A 13,300-nucleotide genomic window follows, 5' to 3' on the forward strand; every position below is an offset into this window, starting at 1 on the left:
ATACAGTGGAACCTCGCCATAGGCGGGCGCGCCATACGCGGCCTTGAGCATACGCGCTCAAGCCGCGGTGCGTGCACAGGGCGGAAGGGGCGGCGCGTCCCATTCAGTTGAAAGGGCGCGCGCACCTGTTGTGCCGCACGCACGCCCATTGCACCCCGCGCACCTCCGCACCGCCATGCACGAGCCCCATTGTTTACAATGGGGCTCGAGCATAGGCGGAAATCGCCATACGCGGCGGGATCTGGAACGGACCCCCCGCGTATGGCGAGGTTCCACTGTATTCACTGGGTGGTGGCAGCATGATTCGAGGATCTCCAGGGGTCATCTTCAACTACACAAGGAGTAGGAACATAGACCACGAGACTCAGGGAGAAGCTAAGGATCTGCTGGGTCTAAGAGCCAAGGAGGACATCTAGAGGGTAACAAGATCCTGTTGTAGGCAATACCAAGCTAGATGGAAGAATAAGTTGTCTTAATAGTGTCCATCAAGAAGTTCTTCCTAATCTTTTTAGATGCAGTTCTGTTCCTGTAGTTTGAATCTGTTGCTCCATGACTTAGGGGCGAAGTAGATGGTTCGATAGGAGCAGCCTCAATTGCACTGGGACCATGGCGACCCCATGGCCGCTTCCCAAGCCATAGGTCCCAAGCCAGCGCAACCAGGAGCGGATTATTTCTGCTCCTTTTGGGGCTGGATTTTAGCCCCTAGCGTGGCCTCAGTGCAGCTTCTGGCCACTTTGGGGGCATGCATCATCTATACGCTAAAGCAGCCGGAAGCTGCTTTATTTGGCCTGTGCATTTTGAGTCTTAGGCGGGATACAGACCACCATATAGTACGTCTTCTATACGTACTAGGGTTAGGAAGGGGCGGTGCTTCCGCACCCCCCTAACCCTAGTACGTATAGAATACGTACAACATGGCGGCGCCCCTTCCACATGGGGGCCGCCATGTTTACGTATCGGACGCTGAGCGTTCGTACGTGTCGCGGCGCCTATGATGTCGCGAGTCCGCGCCAGGCGCCCCGCGACGTCATAAAGGCGCCGCAAAAAGAAGCTCCGAAATGGAGCTTCTTTTTTGCTCCGCGCGGGAGCCGTGCGGTTTGGCTGCTGCGGCTCCCTCGCGGAGCAATTGGCGCCGGCGGGAGACCGCCGCAAAGCGGCGGTCTGTATCCCACCTTAGTCTTTGGAGCAGCAGAAAACAAGCCCTCCATACCTCTTAACTGTCTCTTCTCCAGGCTAAACATACCCATCTCCCTAAACCACCCCTCAAATGGAAAAGCTTTCAGACCTTTCACCATTTTTGTCACCAGTCTTTGGACACATTCCCATTTATCAATCTCATTCTTAATTTGGGTGCCCAGAACTGGGCACAGTATTCCCTGCGAGGCCTGACCAAAGCAGAATAGAGTGGCACTATTACTTCCCTCGATCTCTAGACACTATACTTCTATTGATGCAGCCTAGTATCACATTAGCTACTGCTTCACACTGTTGACTCATGTTCAACTTTTGGTCCATGAGGACTTCTAGATCCCTTTCATATGTACTGTTTGTCGAGCCAGGAATCACCCGTCCTACCTCTGCATTTCATTTTTTCCCCTGCTTAAATGTAGTACCTTACATTTCTCACTGTGGAAATTCATTTTGTTAGTTTTGGCCCATCTTTCTAACCTATTCAGGTCAATTTGAATTTTCATCCTCTCATCTGGGGTATACTCCCCCTAATTTGGTGTCATCTGCAAATTTGATAAGCATGCCCCCTATTCTTTCATCCAAGTCATTGATAAAGATATTGAACAGCAGTAGGCCTAGGACACCCCACTGGTTACTTCTCTCCAGGATGAAGAGGAGCAGGAACGTAGCCGGGGGGGGGGGGGGTTCCTTGGGGTCAGGACCCCCCCTTCCATTAGAAAAATGAATGGTGTGTGCTGCTGCACCGCTGCAGCCAAGCCCCATTATAATGGTGGCATTTAGTCTGGACCCCCCCCCCCCCCCACTTCCTAAAATCCTAGCTACGTCCCTGAGAGGAGCCATTGCTGAGCACCTTTGGATTCAGTTGCTCAACCAATAACAAATCCACCTAACAGCAACATTGCCTAGCCAATGTTTTATTAGCTTGATTGCAAAAATATCACGGGGGACCATGTCAAAGGCCTTACCGAAATCAAAATATGCCACATCCATAGCATTCCCTTCATCTACCAAGCTGGTAATTTTATCAGAAAAGGAGATCAGGTGAGTCTGGCATGATTTGTTTTCGAGAAACCTGTGTTGACTTTTTGTGATTATGGCACTCCTTTCTGAATGCTTGCAGACTCTCTGTGTAAATGAGCTGCTCTATAATCTTTCCTGATACTGATGTCAGGCTTACTGGCAGGGACATGGCTAGGATTTTTGGAAGGGGGGGGGGCAGACTAAATGCCACCATTATAATGGGGCTTGAGTGCGGCGGCACAGCAGCACACACCATTCATTTTTCTAATGGAAGGGGGGGTCCGGACCCCAAGAACCCCCCCCCCCCCTTGGCTACGTCCCTGTTACTGGGCAGTAATTGTCTGGGTCCTCTTTTCCCCTTTTTTAAAGATGGGAATGACATTTGTCATCCTCCAGTCTGCTGGGACATCTCCTGTTCTCCAGAAATCCTCAAAGGTTATTGACAATGGCTCTGGGATTACTTCTACTAGTAGTCTGACCCTGGAGACATGCATTTAGAATAGCCAGGTACTACTGGACTACATCTCTACCTAATCTGTGCTTCATTTCCCCACCTGCATCATCTGCTCCATTTCTTCCAAGTTGTGTACTTTTTTTGAGAGATGACCAAGGCAAAGAAAGTGTTTTCTGTTCCCATTAGCATTTCATCATCTTCTACACACAGTTGCACTACCATATCCTTGTTCTTTCTTTAGCTACGGACATAAAAAGAAGGCCTTTGGGGTTTTTGATCTCTTTAGCAAATCTGAGCTTGTCCTGCCCTTTAGATTTTCATACTTTCTCCCTACCCAAGGCGGCTAGTCTTTGAATTCCTCTTTGCTGATTTCCCATCTTTGGTCCATTCCTTGTACATGTCCTTTTTAAACGTTAGATCAGATGAAAATTCTTTAGACACCCATCCTGGTTTCTTTAGACACTTTCTATTTTCCCTTCTCAATGGAACTGTTTGAAATTACTCACCTCCATCATGAACTCTCTTCTCTTTTAGTATCCCTGACCATGGGATCACACCCAGTATTTACCTATGTTTAATAAAATCAGCTTTTGTTAAAGTCTAGAACGTATGTCTGACTATGCTTGGCCTTCCTTTCTGCTGTATGACAAACTCCAGGAGAACATCGTCACGCTAACCTAAGGATGCCACCACCTTTTAACCTGGTCATTACTGTTGGCTAAGGATCAGATCTTTGTTGCCTCTTACACCTTGTGGACAATGAAATTGTCTACAAAGCAAGTGAAGAATTTGTTGTACCTTAATTTTCCTGACTCAGGCCCTATACAGACAGGCCAAAATAAAGCTGCTTCAGGTCACTTTGGAGGTATGCTGTTTCAATGATGCTTGCGTCCTAAGAGTCTGGAAGCTGCACCAAAGCTGCACTCCAGTCCTTAGGAATGGAGCGTGGCTTGAGTGCGGCTTCTGGACTCTTAGGACACATGCATCATTTAAACAGCATACCTCCAAAGTGACTCGAAGCAGCTTTATTTTGGCCTGTCTGTATCAGGCCAGAGTTTTAAATCCAACAAATATCAGTATAGTTGTAATCCCGCATTACTACCACAGGTCTCTTCTCTAAATGCACGGTCATCTGTACCAGGAATCATAAAATCATAGAATCATAGAGTTGGAAGAGACCGCAAGGGCCATCCAGTCCAACCCCATTCTGCCATACAGGAACTCTCAATTAAAGCATCCCTGACAGATGGCCATCCAGCCTCTGTTTAAAGACCTCCAAGGAGGGAGACTTCACTACACTCCGAGGAAGGAGTCTGTTCCACTGTCAAACAGCCCTTACTCTCAGGAAGTTCCTCCTAATGTTGAGCTGGAATCTTTTTTCCTGGAGCTTGCATCCATTGCTCTGGCTCCTGTTCTCTGGAGCAGCAGAAAACAAGCTTGCTCCCTCCTCAATATGACATCCCTTCAAGTAATTAAACAGGTCTATCATATCAGCTCTTAACCATCTCTTCTCCAGACTAAACATCCCCATCTCCCTCAGGCGTTCCTCATAGGACAAGGTTTCCAGAAATTTCACCATTTTAGTCGCCTTCCTTTGGAAACGCTCCAGTTTCTCAATGTCCCTTTTGAATTGTGGTGCCCAGAACTGGACACAGTATTATTCCAGGTGGAGCCTGACCAAAGCAGAATAGAGTGGCACTATTACTTCCCTTGATCTAGACACTATACTTTTATTGATGCAGCCTAATGATGCATTTATTGATGCATTGGCCTTTTTAGCTGCCGCTTCACACTGTTGACTCATGTTCAGTTTGTGGTCTACTTGGACTCCCAAATCCCGTTCACATGTAGTCTCATTCAGCCAGGTTTCCCCTATCCTCAGGACTCACCCAAGTCCTGAGTCTGGCTTGGGGATCTGTAGTAGACCTCAGCAATGGACGTTATCACATGTGAGGAATTTCTCTTAATTTCAAATGAAAAGAAAGTGGGGCCAGAACGCATTTACGTGAATTTGCTACTTTAGCGAATTTACATGAATGCAAATTGCGTTCGAACTGGCTTCCCATTACCCGAAAATAGCTTGCCATTGCCCGAATTTGCATGTGATCCCCTCTCACGCAATAATGTGAAACCCCATGATTACGTTCGGACTGACTTCCCATTGCCCGAAATTGCGTTTGGTCATCTATCATGCAATAACGTTAAACCCCATGATTGCGTTCGGATTACCAGTGGATTATACTTCCAGTCTGATAACGTTCAATGACATCCCTGTTTTTTTTCTCTCTCCCTTTTTTCCCAGATGCTCTCAACCTGGCTTCCAGGATTTAAGTCACAGATTTTTTTTCCACAGGCATAAAAACCCATGCCACAACAAATAACAATTCCCAGAATTCCACAGCATTGATCCATGGCAGTTAAAGTGAGGTCAAACTGGATTATATCTGCAATGTAGATGCTTCCAGGGTCTGGGGAAGTTAAACTCAATATATACATGCTCACTTTATGCTATCACTTCCATCATACCCATGCAAAACATCCCTGCTGGCCTCACCTGTTAGGCACATGGCCTAACTCTGAAGTTAAAAGTGGAGAGATGTAAAACTGATGCATAATTTAAACAATTCAGAGGTTGGGGAAATGAATTAAGACACCCCTCAACTGAATTATGTGTTCCCCTTATCCATTTTATTTTACTACAAATCCATTTGTAAAGGCAAAGTAAATCCATTACGATTATGTATCACTGGTATCACTGGTCACTGATTGTGCAAAACACGCTATCAGAAAATTCAGCCTTGTTGTTCCACAATCCGGTTTACAAAAATCTTCATCAGAGAACCTTGGGCCAAGGGGGAGAGGCTGAAGCATGTTGTAATAACAGAGATGCGCAGACTGAGCCTGTTGTCACACCACAGGATTAATACAGCTTGATGCCACTAACTGTCATGGCTCCATCCTATAGAATCCTGAGATTTGTAGTTTGCTGTGGCACCAGACAGAGAAGGCTACGTCACTCACTCGAAATCCCAGACTTCCATAGCATTGAGCCGTGGCAGTTAAATCAGTGTCAAACTGCATTCATTCTGCAGTGCAGATGCAACCTAAGGCCTGTTCCAGACTGCCAAAATAAAGCTGCTTTGGGTCTCTTTGGAGGTATGCTGCTTAAATGATGCATGCATCCTAAGAATCCGGAAGCTGCACCAAAGCTGCCCTCCAGTGCTTAGGAATGGAGTGTGGCTTTGGCGCGACCTCCGGACTCTTAGGACCCATGCATCATTTAAAGAGCATACCTCCAAAGAGACCCAAAGCAGCTTTATTTTGGCAGTATGGAACAGGCCTAAGACACTCAAGCTGTGTCGAAGCAACCAATACCGTGGAATTAGTTGGCTGAAGATATGGTGATGTGAATTAATGGATTTTAAAAGAATAAGACGTACGCTGATCTAGAGAACAGGTCGAATGATGGTTATAAATATTGGTGATTACAATCTTCTGGGGTGATAATTTGATAAATGGAGGTGATAAAGAACCAGCATTCCCCTTACGATCTGCTGTCGAGCATCTCTTTCATTTTGGAGGACGTACACATTGGCCAAGTAAGGCTATTCCAGAATATTCAGTGAATTGTCATCCCATTTTTTATCTTCCAGTCTTAAGTGACAGGTCCCAGACGCAACAAAATATGGAAACCTCAGCATGACCATAAAGCGAATGGCACATCGCGCATCACACCAACCCCCAAAGCAGAACGTAAAGTCCTACAGACTACAGCTCAAGAGGAAGGGAAGGAGAGGAGGAGCAGGGGCTGTTTCCAAAAGGGAATAAAATCCACACTTGAAAGTAAACAAACAAACAAACAAACAAAATAAACCAGCAGAAAAACCCTCAGTCCTCCCCTCCCAGATACAGGTTTCTGCTGCAAAGCCCCAATTCATATATATATATATATATATATATATATATATATATACACACACACACACACACACACACACACACAGATCGACAAAAACACACACAGACACACACACACAAACACACACACACACACAGAAAGAGACACAAAAACTCTTACCTAATGAGGATATCAGAGAAACCTCTTTCCCGGTCCATCGTGGACGTTGCTGTAGTTGGTTAAACAGTCCCGAAGGAGCCAGATTCAGTGCAGTGACTGGCAAAGACAGAATACAGTCCAAGCTTTAATTAAAACAGTGTGGAGATTCTTTCTCTTCCTCTCTCTCCCTATCCTTTTAAAAAGTAACCGACAGCCTTTCAAGGAGTAAAATCCCATTTTGCTACGACGCACCCCTTCAACGCCATCCCCTACCACTTCAGCAAGCCTCCGAAACTCGGTTCTGCTGACAGTGAACCGGTAACTGAGTAGTAAAACAAATACTGCATTTACTCAGCAGTACCAGTAGTGATAGCGACTAATTGTAAATCAGTACTATGTACGGAGCGTAAAGCATGGATACTGAGCACTGTAAGTAAAGATGCTGACAAGCCAAGAAGATGCTGCATGGAGATGAAAAAGCAGGTCATTAACCAGAAGATGTGTGCCCAAATTTAGAACAAGTCACTCCATATATATTTATGATCAAACACATTGTTTATTTCACAGCAGGCCTATGAGTATGAGAAGACTACTAGTAAGGGAGGGGGAGGCATAGTTACGTCTCCTTTACAAAATAACAACAACAACAATAATAATAAGGTTTGCACTTCTTGCAGCTTTAATAATAATAATGGTAGTGAATGAAAATTCTTTATCAGTCCGTCGGTTTTCAATACAATCATTTGGGAAAGGGTTGCTATTATTCTCCTGTCTGAAAAAAATAAAATGTGTTTGCAAACTGGTTGTAGTATGTCCTAAAATATTTCTGTGGGTCTTTAAAATAAAATGTGGCCTGTTCCAGACTGCCAAAATAAAGCTGCTTCGGGTCTCTTTGGAGGCATGCTATTTAAACGATGCATGGGTCCTGAGAGTCCGGAGGTTGCGCCAAAGCCACACTCCTTTCCTAAGCACTGGAGGGCAGCTTTGGTGCAGCTTCCGGATTCTTAGGATGCATGCATCACTTAAATAGCATACCACCAAAGAGACCCCAAGCAGCTTTATTTTGGGAGTCTGGAACAGGCCGGAGTAGCTGTATAGGGCATTGTAAGTCATAGCCAGTACTTTGAATTGTGCCCAGAAATGATTCAGTAACCCGTGTTGTACCAAGGGAGTTATATATCTCTTGCAACTAGCCCTAGGCAGAAGTCATGCCACAGTCTTTTTGATCTATGGAAGTTTTCAAACAGCTCTAAAAGCAGCCCCTAAGACGGTGTGTTGAACCAGGTGTCACAATAGCCAGATCTCAAAGACATAACTGTGTTAGTCCGGATCATAACTGTGTTAGTCCAGGGGGAAGCTTTTGGTTTTGGAGATACTTTGGAATTTTGCATAAAGAGAGACTCAACCTGTATAGCATCTTAGAAGAAGGCATTGTACTGGAACTATGAATGGGAGCACTCTATACAATCTCATTCATGGCCTCTAAAATGTAAATTGAATACTTCAGCCTATGTGTGTGAGGGACATGTTTTAAGGGTACAATACTGCTAAATTGCTTTCCATCTGCTAGTCTACTAGGTTAAATGACTTTAAAAGAGACTGAGAATGTGGAGGATGTGGAGAAACTGGAGTGTGTCCAAAGGAAGGCGACTAAAATGGTGAAGGGTCTGGAAACCATGTCCTATGAGGAATGACTTAGGGAGCTGGGGATGTTTAGCCTGGAGAAGAGAAGGTTAAGAGGTGATATGATAGCCCTGTTTAAATACTTGAAGGGATGTCATATTGAGGAGGGAGCAAGCTTGTTTTCTGCTGCTCCGGAGACTAGGACCCGGAACAATAGATACAAGTACAGGAAAAGAGATCCCAGCTCAACATTAGGAGGAACTTCCTGACAGTAAGGGCTGTTCGACAGTGGAACAGACTCCTTCCTTGAAGTGTAGTGGAGTCTCCTTCCTTGGAGGTCTTCAAGCAGAGGCTGGATGGCCATCTGTCAATGGGGATACTTTGATGTGGATTTCCTGCATGGCAGAATGGGGTTGGACTGGATGGCCCTTGTGGTCTCTTCCAACTCTATGATTCTATGATTCTATGAGAAACATCTATAAAAGAATTTAATTGGATTCAGCAGTTCTGATGAAAACAGCCTTTTTGCATACACCTCCCAAGAACATGTCACTGTTAGAATTAGCATATTTCTGAAGTCTACGGAGTATTTTGGAGATATAAAATGCTCAAAAAGCAACGTGTACATTATAAAATCAGAATGACTCAAAATGCTCAGACATGGGGGAAAATACGACTCACCTACTTCAGTTAATGTGGAATATGGGTAGGTTAGTTAAATGCACAAGTGTACATGTTAGAAAAACGTATGAAGAACGTGCATGAATTTCCATGCGCTCTACCCCTATCCCAAGTCTCAAAACAAGGGAGGAAAATACAGGTGAGATTTAGATAAATGAAACAAAATCATGCCAGCTACCTATGATGGTTAGAGAATGCACTAAGATGGTTCATAAGCACTAAGTCAGTTGAAATCCATTGCTACCCCCTGGTTCCCATAATCTAAACATCCAGGACAATGGCACCAATAAAGAGAGCCTCCTTATAACTTCTCCTATGCAAGTTTTCTTTAAAGTTGTGATACTCTGAAAAGGCACATTATTTTTGTGGAACTGTGGTATGTAAGACAGGGACGTAGCCAAGGGGGGGGGGGTTCTTGGGGTCCGGACCCTCCCTTCCATTAGAAAAATGAATAGTGTGTGCTGCTGTGCCGTTGCACCCAAGCCCCATTATAATGGTGGCACTTAGTCTGGACCCCCCCCTTCCTAAAATCCTAGCTACATCCCTGTGAAAGAGAAGTTTGGAAGAACAGATTCTGCCCCTTAGTCTGCAATATAAAGAATTTGCCAAAGTTTCAGTTACGGATAATTTACAGCGCGGATGCCAAGCTGAATCTCATTTCCATCGAGTTCGTAAACCCAGCGCAAGCCATTGGTTAGTCAGCAGGTTTTCAGATGAAGGATGGTAAAAGACAAGATCCAATATATGCTGGAGCAAAGTAGAAAGGGGATAAAACATTCCTTCCAAAGCAAATTCATCAAGTGTAAAAAAGTCTGGCAAACTTAAGACCAATTCATATAGCTGCTAAGCAGGGACATAGCCGGGGGGGGGGTCTTGGGGTCCGGAACCCCCCGCCTTCCATTAGAAAAATGAATGGTGTGTGCTGCTGTGCCGCCGCACCCAGGCCCCATTATAATGGTGGCACTTAGTCTGGACCCCCCCTTGCTAAAATCCTAGCTACGTCCCTGTGCTAAGCCTTTTTGTTTTGGGCATGGATTGTTATTTGACCATATCAAGAACAAAATATAAAACCAGGAGAGGCTCACATTACTGGCAAGGATCTTGGCAACCCACCATTAAGTTTTTCTTTCCCCTTGCCCACTGCAGAGAGAGAGAATATGCACTGGCTGCAAGTGATCTTTCAGTGGCTGGCAGTGAGCCCTCCAATCGTACTGGGACTTAAAAACTGCAAGCTTCATCTGCAGATGATGATTTTTGTCATCATCAGAAAAATAACAGCAACAAGCAGATATCAAAAGTGCAAAGGCGCGGTATTAACAAAACTTATGACAAAGCGCAAAGCAGGGTATTAAGACAGAAATAATAGCCACAGATTTATTTACCTAATTTTAAAGTAGACAACAAAGATATGGAAACAGTTAAAAGATTTCCTGGACTTCAGCTCAATCGTGAATCAAAATGGAGATTGTACCCAGCACTCAGAGAACAAGACTTGGAAAAGCAGCCATGAAGGAACTGGATAAGGTCCTCAAGTGTAAATACAAAATTGAGTACAAAAGGCAGAATAATGACGACCATCACAGTTCAAATGTCTATGTAGGAGTGTGCAAGCTGGATGGTAAAGAAACAAATCTGGCAGGAAGAATATTAACGCATTTGAAATGGGCTACTAGGAAGAATTCTATGGACTACTAAAAGGACAATTCAATGAGGTTTAGAGCAAATCAAGCCAGAACTCTCACTAGAAGTGACAATGACAAAACTGAGACTGTTGTGCTTTGAATCATAGAATCATAGAATCATGGAGTTGGAAGAGACCACAAGGGCCATCCATTCCAACCCCTGCCATGCAGGAAATCCAAATCAAACCATCCCTGACAGATGGCCATCCAGCCTCTGCTTAAAGACCTCCAAGGAAGGAGACTCCACTGCACTCCGAGGAAGGAGTTTGTTCCTCTATCGAACAGCCCTTACTGTCAGGAAGTTCCTCCTAATGTTGAGGTGGAATCTCTTTTCCTGGAGCTTGCATCCATTGTTCTGTGTTCTCTGGAGCAGCAGAAAACAAGCTTGCTCCCTCCTCAATATGACATCCCTTCAAATATTTAAACAGGGCTATCATATCACCTCTTAACCTTCTTTTCTCCAGACTAAACATCCCCAGCTCCCTCAGTCATTCCTCATAGGGCATGGTTTCCAGACCTTTCACCATTTTAGTCACCCTCCTTTGGACACGCTCCAGTTTCTCAATATCCTTTTTGAATTGTGGTGTCCAGAACTGGACACAATATTCCAAATGGGGCCTGACCAGAGCAGAATAGAGTGGCACTCTTACTTCTCTTGATCTAGACACTATACTTCTATTGATGCAGCCTAAAATTGCAATGGCCTTTTTAGCTGCTGCATCGCACTGTTGACTCATGTTCAATTTGTGGTCTACTTGGAGTCTCAGATCCCTTTCACACATAGTTTCATTCAGCCAGGTGTCCCCCATAATCCTATATCTGTGCATTTCATTTTTCCGCCCTAAGTGCAGTACCTTCCCTTTCTCTGTTTGAAATTCGTTTTGTTAGCTTTGGCCCAGCTTTCTAGTCTATTCAGGTCATTTTGAATCTTGATCCTGTCCTCTGGGGTATTAGCTATTCCCCCTAATTTGGTGTCATCTGCAAATTTGATAAGTATGCTCCCAATTCTGTCATCCAGGTCATTGATAAAGATGTTGAATAGCACTGGGCCCAGGACAGAGCCCTGTGGGACCCCACTGGTCACTTCTCTCCAGGATGAAAAGGAGCCATTGCTGAGGACCCTTCGGGTTCCGCCGGCCAACCAATTACAAATCCATGTAACAGTTGCCTTGTCTAGCCCACATCCTATATCCTGAGGGATATAGATAGCCATAGTGGCAGATTTATTAATTAGGTTCAAGGAAAGTAAGCCAATAGAAGGACTGTGTGAAAGTCCTTGGTAACAGTAACTTTTATTCTCTGAGGAGAGCGGTGTAAAGGAAACTGTCATTGTAACAAAGTTGAAACTAAGAAAGTAAAACTTCCAAGTGAAACAAGTAACACAAATGCACGAAATAACAAATGTCTTATTCACACATAACTAAGTATCTATTGTTTGGAACATCTGCCAAATAAAGTTTTGTTATTATTTTGGCAAAAGCTTGCCTACAGTTTGAGAATAGTATATATCCACATTACTAATATAAAGCAGTTTTTTAAAAACAAAGTCTAGAGGGATTTTAAAAAGGGTTTGTAACAAACTGGTGACAGTGAGGGCATAGAAAAAACTCCTTTGGGCTGCCACAACAGAAACAGTAAAAGTGCTCTTGACACTTTAGTGGCAGTGGTGGGACAACAAAAGCCATGGGGCTTCTACAGTAGGAAAATAGCTGGGTAAGTGGGACCCACCTTGACAGAGGCCCATAGGCTATTGAGTCCAATACTTGAAGGGGTGTCATATTGAGGAGGGAGCAAGCTTGTTTTCTGCTGCTGCAGAGATCAGGACCCGGAGCAATGGATGCAAGCTCCAGGAAAAGAGATTCCAGCTCAACATTAGGAGGAACGTCCTGAGAGTAAGGGCTGTTTGACAGTGGAACAAACTCCCTTGGAGTGCAGTGGAATCTCCTTCTTTGGAGGTCATTAAGCAGAGGCTGGATGGCCATCTGTCGGGGATGCTTTGATTGAGAGTTCCTGCATGGAAGAATGGGGTTGGCCTGGATGGCCCTTCTTGTGGTCTCTTCCAACTCTATGATTCTATGCTGCAAAATATAGGATCTCTAGCTAGAGGATCCCCAGTAGGTAGCTGTGCATCCTCTTTTTGAAGATATTCAGAGAAGACATAACCACCTCTCTAGGCAATTGTCAAGAATTGCTTTCTGAACATGCGTGAACAGCAAAACAGAGAGAACCGGGGAGAGCAGATAAGCCTGCCTAACCATCGCCACCCTCCACCAGCATCTTTTAAAAAGCACAGATCTGTACGTTCGGCCACCAAAACTGAAATCATAACAAAAGTGGAGGCTAATGAGAGAGAAAGAGAATAAATCATCCCTGGAGGAAATGTTAGACAAAGCTTCCAAATGATCTCTAGAGAGTCAGATGTGCTTTTGTTTATTTATGCGTGGTTGTTTCATTTTACATGTGAATAGTTTTCATTTTGAATAAAAAGTTTGCTGAAGCATGCTGAAGTCATGCGCAGGAACAGATCTGCTTCATTAACTGTGGTATACCTGTACTGCAACAGCTGAACCAGCATAAACTGGTAAAACAATA

At 44.5% G+C, this 13,300-nt stretch overlaps 1 protein-coding gene across 1 annotated transcript in view; it reads right to left on the reverse strand.

Moving 5' to 3' along the window:
* LOC149287146 (calcium-binding protein 8-like) overlaps nucleotides 1–6,808 on the reverse strand; it is a 136,585-nt gene extending 129,777 nt beyond the window's left edge. Inside the window, exon 1 of the mRNA XM_089493424.1 lies at nucleotides 6,744–6,808. The gene's annotated coding sequence lies outside the window, so the exon portion shown is untranslated. The remainder of the gene's footprint in view (nucleotides 1–6,743) is intronic.
* Between the last annotated feature and the right edge of the window lie 6,492 nt (nucleotides 6,809–13,300).

Source organism: Sceloporus occidentalis, unplaced genomic scaffold (genome assembly GCF_023333645.1).
Source record: "Sceloporus occidentalis isolate IW3139 unplaced genomic scaffold, rSceOcc1.0.p SCAF_64, whole genome shotgun sequence".
Lineage (NCBI taxonomy): Eukaryota > Metazoa > Chordata > Lepidosauria > Squamata > Phrynosomatidae > Sceloporus > Sceloporus occidentalis.